The sequence below is a fragment of the Helianthus annuus genome, chromosome 3 (assembly GCF_002127325.2).
Source record: "Helianthus annuus cultivar XRQ/B chromosome 3, HanXRQr2.0-SUNRISE, whole genome shotgun sequence".
In the NCBI taxonomy this organism is placed as follows: domain Eukaryota; kingdom Viridiplantae; phylum Streptophyta; class Magnoliopsida; order Asterales; family Asteraceae; genus Helianthus; species Helianthus annuus.
The window spans coordinates 1,637,637-1,645,750 of record NC_035435.2 but is presented as its reverse complement, the minus strand read 5'-3'; the positions used below and the strand labels follow the sequence as shown (position 1 = coordinate 1,645,750).

Sequence of the window (8,114 nt, the reverse complement as noted above, 5' to 3'; positions counted from 1 at the left end):
CCCAAACAACAACTGCTGCACAACAACCATTGGCACCACCATCACCCCACCTCTACTATCACCCCAACCAACACCGCTACCCAGATTAGAGAGAAAGAGATACAGATCTAGAGACCGTCATTGATATTTGGTTTTTTTTGTTTAAAGATTGTTGTTTGTTGAAGAATCACATTACCTGAGATTCAGATCTGATGGTGGTGGTGGTGGTCTCCGTATGCAATTTGATGGTGGTGGTGGGGTGATAGTGGTGGTGGTGGTCTCCGTATTGTTTGACCAGCGATTTGATGGTGGTGCTGGTGGTGGTCTCCGTATGCGATTTGATGGTGGTGGTGGTGGGGGTAATGTTGAAGATGAAGTGGGTAACGGTGGGGAATGGTGGTGGAGGTGGTGGGGAACGGTGGTGGCGGTGATAGGAGACGAGAGAGAAGACAGAGAAGAGAGAGAGAAGAGAGAGAGATGGAGATGGTGATCTGCGTGTATTTTTATATATATACATATATTTTATTTATTTATTTAAAAAGAACATAATTGTTTATTATATTTTATAGAGTAAATATAAAAAATTAAATTAAAAAAATTCTCATTTAACAGAACTTTTTAACTAGGTTAGAGATTTGGATGAAAATGGCAAAAATGGCCAAACGTGAGGGGCAAAATGGTACCAAAGTGTCATTTTGGACGAAAATGGCAAATGTGCCCAAACCTCAGGGACGAAAATGGTAATTAACTCTTAACTAGATCTCATTTAATGCCTTTGCCTATAAATAGGAGGCATAGGTTAGTCATTAAGAACTTTTGCAACTTTTGGAGCCTTGAAGTTAGAGAGAGAAAGTGTTCAAGGTGATTCACTATGCTTGTATTCTGTCATATCATTTATAGAATCACAGTTTATACGTTCTTGTGTTCGGTCCACACACGTGCACGGATTCCGAACGTCGTACGTGTCGTTTCGCAATCGTTCAGGAGTCAAACACGGTCCTACAATGCGTTCACATTGACGCTAGATTTTGGTTGATTGTTAGTCCCCTTGCTCCATCTTATTTTTTGAGATTGTATTTTATTCTTATAACAACACATTCATTGTTTTCTGTTCTAGTTTGAGCATTTGATTTGCTCATGCTTTGACTATATGGGAGTATTAGATAGAGTATACTGTAATATTTTTTTTCATACTTTCATCATGTATACTAGTGAACATCCACCTGCATGAAGCAGCAAAAGAAGATATATATATATGTGTTACAAAATAAGAAACGGGATCAGGAGAAAACAATTGGAAGTGTGAAAACGGTGAGAACGGATGGCAGGGGCGCTAAATGATATGCAGGGGTACGATTTTCATTGTCCACGTTCCCGTCCATAAATCGCGTTATAATTCCCTTTCAAATAAAACTCCAAAAATTTCGTATTAGCAGTTACATCATTTCCAAGCTTCCGAGATCTTTGGCGTCTAATGTGGATTCTGTTCTACAAAGTAATATTTGTTGACGTTTTCATATGTGTTCCAACAAATCATGCAACACATATTCAACAGATATGACGTTTTGTTCTTTATGCTTGTTTCAATGTTGTTTTTTTTCAAAGTAATATTTGACAATGCGTTTATGTTTCAATGGCATTCTTCATATATCCAATATTTGGCATTTTCATTATTAATGTTAATTGTCGTTTGGGATCTAATATATGCTTATTGTTTATGATCAATGGCGTTTTACACCTGGTTACGTATATCTGATTAGTTTTGAATGTTTGGCGTTAATTTGTAAACATCAGTTCTTACTTTTTGTTAATTATTCAACTAATGGCATTAATTTGTTAATTTGTATACATCAGTTTTGTTAATTATGGCGTTTTCATTAACACGTTTTAGGAAGACAGTAACAACAGTTCTTCATATTGTTAATTATTCAACTAATGGCGTTTTCGGCGTTTTCAATTATATGTTTATTAGGTCTTGTTTGTTATTTAATTAATGGTGTTTTCATCGATAATGTTTTAAGGAGACATTTACTATTTTAATGGCGATTTTCTTAATTTACTCTCACTGTGTTTTCTCAGACGAGGGTGTTTCTTCGAATGAAAGGTTTTTCCCCAAAACTGGTTTTTCATTTATCATTCCCGACGTTAATGAAGAGATAAAGCCCAAAATGGACATGATATCCAAGCCTCGATGATTGTTATTCAATGTATGTTAGGTATGCGACGGCTTCTGGTTTTTCTTCAGGAAAGGGACTCAAAAGATAAACGCCAAAGGAGAAAACATATTAAGTATTACATGTGTACGAGATCTGGGGTATATAAGGACAAGAAGGTTGATACATTGGACCCGAATCAAAAGGAAAGGATTGTACGATTCAACTTTTCAAAGAGGACTGGTTGTGAAGCACAATTATGTGTAATATTTGAGGTTGGATCATGGAAGGTCTATAAGTTTGTTGAGGAGTGTAACACCCCGAAAATATTAGAAATTAATATTTATTTACATATGGTATATATGTTGGTCATAACCAAAGAATAACGTGACTAGGATTAATTAACCTAGTTAAAGATATCTAGCCAATAATAAAGAAAACTTGAAATGTTGGTATTTTATAAACTTGAATAGTTGAAGGGGCTAAAGTTGACAAAAGTGAAAAAGGTTTTAACTTAATGAAACTAAAAGACCAAAACACACACTTATGTGTGTGTTCTGGTCGATTGAATACACGGACCAAAAAGGGTTCTTCCCTTTAACCCTAAATCACTCAAAATCAACCAAATTCAGGCAAGAAATCGTGAGCAAATCGAAACCAAGCTAAGATTAGTGATCACTCGGGTTAGAGGATCACAAGGTATATCGAATTCCATCTTTTGGTGATGTTTTGAATTCATGGTGGATTATCATAAACGAAATTATTGCTTGAATGTTTGTGAAATTAGGATAAATTCATATCTAGGAACAAACCCTAGTAAAAAAATTTGATGAATTAATGATGAAAAATTGTGAAATAAATAATTACCCATGCATGTCTCAAGTGGGTATTATAACTAGATGATGAACACATGAAATTCAATGTTCAAATGGTATAAAACTAATGTTATGATGAAAGCCTTGATATTGTGCATGAATACTAGGCATAAGAGCTTGATTGTTGTGAATAAAACTTGGTTAATTGTTAATTATGAGCTAAATTGATGAAAGTATGAAAATCATGCCTAAAAGGTGTTTGTTAGAATGTCTAAACGAACACTAATATGTTGAAATTTTGAAAGAAATGTGTAATTGAATAATATGGCAAATTACGCGTAAAATGAAGTGAAGTGAGTTCTAAATACGTTGGTTGAACTTTATAGGTAAGGTAATTGAAACATCAAACGGACAAGCCGGAGCAGACGCACGCTTGAAGGATAAGCTTTGAAAGGTACGCGACATGTCGTCTCTTTACATTTTGTAACGCCCCAAAAATGAAAACTCAATAAAACAAGTGAGGATAAATAACTGTAATGCCCCAAAATCTAATAGTTGATAAATAAGGCATTTACTAGAATTATGTGTGAAATAACTTAACTAGGATTAGTTAACCTAGTTTGTTTTTCTATGTTAGTTACAAGAAGGAAATAAATAAATTATCAAAACTACAAGGGTTGAACTTGTACATTTTAATTAAAGTTTGGTTAAGTAGTGGAAGATCACAAACATCAGACATAAGTCTGATGTTGGTGTCGATGCAAGCCAAGGGCCAAGAAGGGTTTCTCATGATGATGAAATGTTGAAGAATTGAAGCAAAATCCAGCCTTAATTCTCTTGCATGTGTAGAGATTCTACATCAAAAAGCAATATGAAACATGTGGTAAGTTGTAATTTCGGATTTTATGATCTTGTATAAAGTAGGTTTATGTTTAATCCATGAAATTGTGTGAAATTACTCATGAATATGTGTTAGAAGCATCAAACAGGACTTGAATTATGAAGGATTTTAAGTAATTTTGATGATTAAAGTTGAAACCACCATTGATAGTTAAGGTAGTAACATGGGTGAATCACCCATGTTCAAATCATGTGTAAATTTGATTGATTATGTTGTATAAGATGAACTCTTGCAAGTTAGGCGGAATATGGTATGAAGCTAGTTTAATGTTTTGGTTGTGTTGATGATTGGAAGTAAGAACTTTGAAGATTAAGCATGAAATAGTTGTACATTGTGCATTAAATGGTGTATGCACACCAAGTGTTTGATGAAATGTCTAAATGACAACAATATGTAAAAATTGTATGCAAATTGTGGGTAAATAAGTATAGAGGGAAATAATAATATATTTGTTATCAAACTAACACGAAATGTGTATTTAAAATAGAAATCATGTGGAAAAAGTTGATTGTTAGTATAATGAACTTGTACTCTATGCATAAAGATATGGCACTCCTAATGCATTTAGTTGATTATGTAGTTGTGATCGAGGGGTGAAAGTGGTGTCATTGTATGATATGTGGATTTTCTAGTAAGGATAATGTTGGGTTCAAGAATAGTACTAAATTAATTCAACTTGAATGATGTTGTTAGTTTGATGAAATGATTTAGTAAGAAACACGCATTAGAAGGTAGTACCATATGCTAGTTGAAATGTTAATGAAGCCGAATGTGAAATGTAAATTGATATGATCGTTCATATGTATAATTTTGTATGCTAACAAGAATTTGGATGCAACGAAATAAAAGTATAGGGCTCATGTCGAGATGGATGGAAGCATAAAGGGCTAACGGGTCATGAGGACATGAGGAAACGAGAGCGAATATGGATGCATAAGGTAAGTGATTTCCATAATCACTTCTTGGTTTGTTTAAGTAATATAATGTTTAATTGTTAAGTTCATATGAAGTTGAGGTCAAATCAATAGATTATTTTGATAAATGCATGAACGGGTCGAATAATTCGTAGATGAATAATAAGCCGAACACGTATAAGTTCAGAAATTCTTTAGCTCGGATGTTGGATTTCAAGTTCACATGATAGAAGGTTAATTTACAATCATGTAGGAAGAAACGGGAGGTTAAACGGGTAAACGGTTTGAAAGTTACGCAAGTTTTAGCGTAAACGGACGAAACAAAGACACAGGTGCCGTAAATTACGCCCCAGGCCGGAATTTACGGCCTCCCCTGCATCAGCATCATGTTTGAGGCCGTAAACAGCATGCAAGCCATATTTTAGGCCGTATTTTGGGCCGTATTTTACTGGGTAGGCCGTAATTTACGTCCCCTGGGGGTTTGGACGGTTTCCTTTTATAAGATTTTGACCGAATGGGTTATACATGCGAATGGATGGAACTTGTTTATGAGTAAGTCTATTATCGGATGGTCATATGCATGACTAGGGAGGTGTGTTAATTTAAGTTAAGTGAATAGGATGGTATGTAGGTATGAATAATTGGAGTCATGGTGAGTTTAAGTCGTATAAACAAGTATGCGTGATGTGTATAGAAGATATATATATATATATATATATATATATATATATATATATATATATATATATATATATATATATATATATATATATGTATGTACATAATTATGCGAAAGGCGTACATAGTGTTGTAGTTAATTAGATGCATATAAATGGTTGGCGACCTTTTTATGAAGATGTAGTACTTGAATATGTGGAGATTACGGGTTTGCTAACCAAGTTATTATTGAGTATGTTTGAAAGTGCAGGTTTATGAATGTCGGACTTTCGAAGTGTTGATATAGTAATGAAACGATTGAGTGTTGGAAGGATAATCGGGTTGAAGTAACTTAAGCGGTTACAATATGCTATGGACGTTTTAGTTTATACAATATTTTATGTTTGGTAGTCACCACCTACTAACGGGTTAGTTGTATGAGAATTTATGTCATACCCATTTAATTGGGTAATCGAATGCGTAAGAGAAATGAGAGTACGTACATGAATGGAATTAAAATGACGGTTTTATAAGCAAACAAGTATAACGACTAACTTTTTAAAGCTTTGTTGTTGAATGTAGGTAAATCCTCAATTTTGGTGACTTGGAGAATCGGAGCGAGCGTGAGTTCATGTTATGCCATACCAAATGCTTCCGCTAGCTTGTTCAAATGTTTTTGATCCAAAATTTGTTGTATTGGTTTTTTTTAGTAGTATCTTGTTGAACGAATTCTAGAATTGTATCTAGTTTTGTTTATGTTTAAAACAGGGGTATGCTCGTTTTATGGACGGGTCATGCCCGATTTTTGTTAAATTATAGTATGATAATATCACATTTAGGAAGATGAAATTTTGTGCGTAACACATTTATGTAGACAAGCCTAGTCATAGATATGTTTAATGTTGACATAGCGAAAATAGTTGTGTTTGGTATGTCAATGAAGTGATGGAATTCACTCGATAACCAAACAGGTCAAAACAAATAGTTAGAATGTGATTGATGTAGTTTATAGCAAAAATATACATGTTTGGTATGCCATTGAAGTGATGGAAACCACTCGATAACCAAATGGGTCAAACTATGTTTTAAAACGGTAATGTTGGAAGTGACTTGAATGTCATGTAATGAATGAGTACTATGAATGCGTAAGCCGAGAAACGGACACGCAATATCTGATGTAAAAGAGCCCTTGAATATGGGACAAAAGTTTAGAAAAATGATTTTTTGTTGAATTTGATTAAAAGTACATGCTTGATTCATTGAAATCAAGTATATTATTGCTTGCGCAAATCATGGTATGGGAGCGAAACGCTAATGATTTAGAAGCCCGGGAATGGGTAAAATGTTTAGAAACAAGCATTGTTAACAAATGTGTAACATAACTTAGTCCTCGAGTGAGTCTATTCTATAAGTATATATGTGTCCTTTGTATGTATATTATCAATTATCAGTATACAAAAGAAATATAACACTAAGTAAGGGAGCACTTTGGCCGATTTCAACAATGAGTTTGATATGGGGGAGCACTTTGGCTGACTTCACTACTTTCACGCTTCATATCCTCCAATCGCCTGCAAAATTTGAAACCCTAACCCTCAAATTTCATCAACATTTTGTAATAGGTTAAATTTATCATATTACGGTGTTCTAGGGTTTCGATTTTGCTTATTTTTCTTGTAATTTCTTGTAATAAAACATGTCCTGTTTGCTCCCCCAATTCAAGTGGGTCCCCGATTCAAATCCCACACTCATCACTCTTCAAACCTTCGTAAGATTACATTACATCTATTTTACTTTAATATCTTAGCTACCCATTTCTGAAATTTAGGAGCTTTTTGTTTAATTCTTGTCCCTAAGCCTTCATATTATTCTCTGTTTTATGGTTTTCTTCTTCGCACGCAAGGTCTTTGACGAAATGCCTGGTAATTTTTTCGGGGTTTTTTAGCGTAGCGGTTCAATTACCTTTTGACCCTTCAGCTGCGATTCCTTTTGGGTTGGGTTTTCTTTATTGGTGGTGGCGTACGCGAGATTATCTAAGTGTCGACTCCGCTTACTTAGTTTTGTTATGGTTAGTTCTAATGGTAGCGGTTCCTGGCCTTGTCCTTTCCAACGGTTTCATTGTTGCCCCGATGGCTTGGCGGGGGCTAAGGGATTCCCAAGGTTAATGGCACATATCAAGAGTCACCATTTGGGCTCAGACGAGAGGAAAGATTCTTTGAGATGTGCAATTGCTGACGATCTTAATCTTTTTACCTCTGTTTGTGAAGCTTTGAGGGTATCCGGACAATGGTTATGTGGTGAGTGTATGTGCCCTCATGCTTTCAGTCGGTCGTGCCACCATGAGGATAAGGTTATTCGGTTTGTGCCAGGTGAGAGAGATGAACAGGTTTTTATTGCTGGCATCACTAGACCCGGTGTTGAAAATGTTGATACCTCGTCGGAAGAGTTGGGTGTAGATATTGCTTTGCTTGACCATGTTCTCTCTCTCCCCATCAAGACTGTTAAGAGTATCCCCCTTATTTGTCGTATGGCATTTGCCCAAGTCTTAACTGCAGCTTTGGACAAGGTGGTTGCTATGCCTGATTCTGTTGAGGCATCGGTTCGACTGTTGATATTACCACGTTGCACCTTGCGGGTGTTCAAGACTGTTGGTGGTCAGGACAAGAGGTCGGGCAATAGGAAGACGGGCCAATGC

At 35.4% G+C, this 8,114-nt stretch overlaps 1 long non-coding RNA gene across 2 annotated transcripts; it reads left to right on the top strand.

Moving 5' to 3' along the window:
• The first annotated feature begins 3,438 nt into the window (after positions 1 to 3,438).
• On the top strand, positions 3,439 to 6,268 carry LOC110927468. Of its 2 annotated transcripts, none has more exons than XR_002585646.2 (3): positions 3,439 to 3,830; positions 4,703 to 4,786; positions 6,002 to 6,268. It is a non-coding gene; the product is annotated as an uncharacterized LOC110927468 (long non-coding RNA). The 2 variants fall into 2 exon arrangements; XR_002585645.2 differs by having other exon boundaries at positions 4,698 to 4,786.
• The last annotated feature ends 1,846 nt before the right edge of the window (positions 6,269 to 8,114 follow it).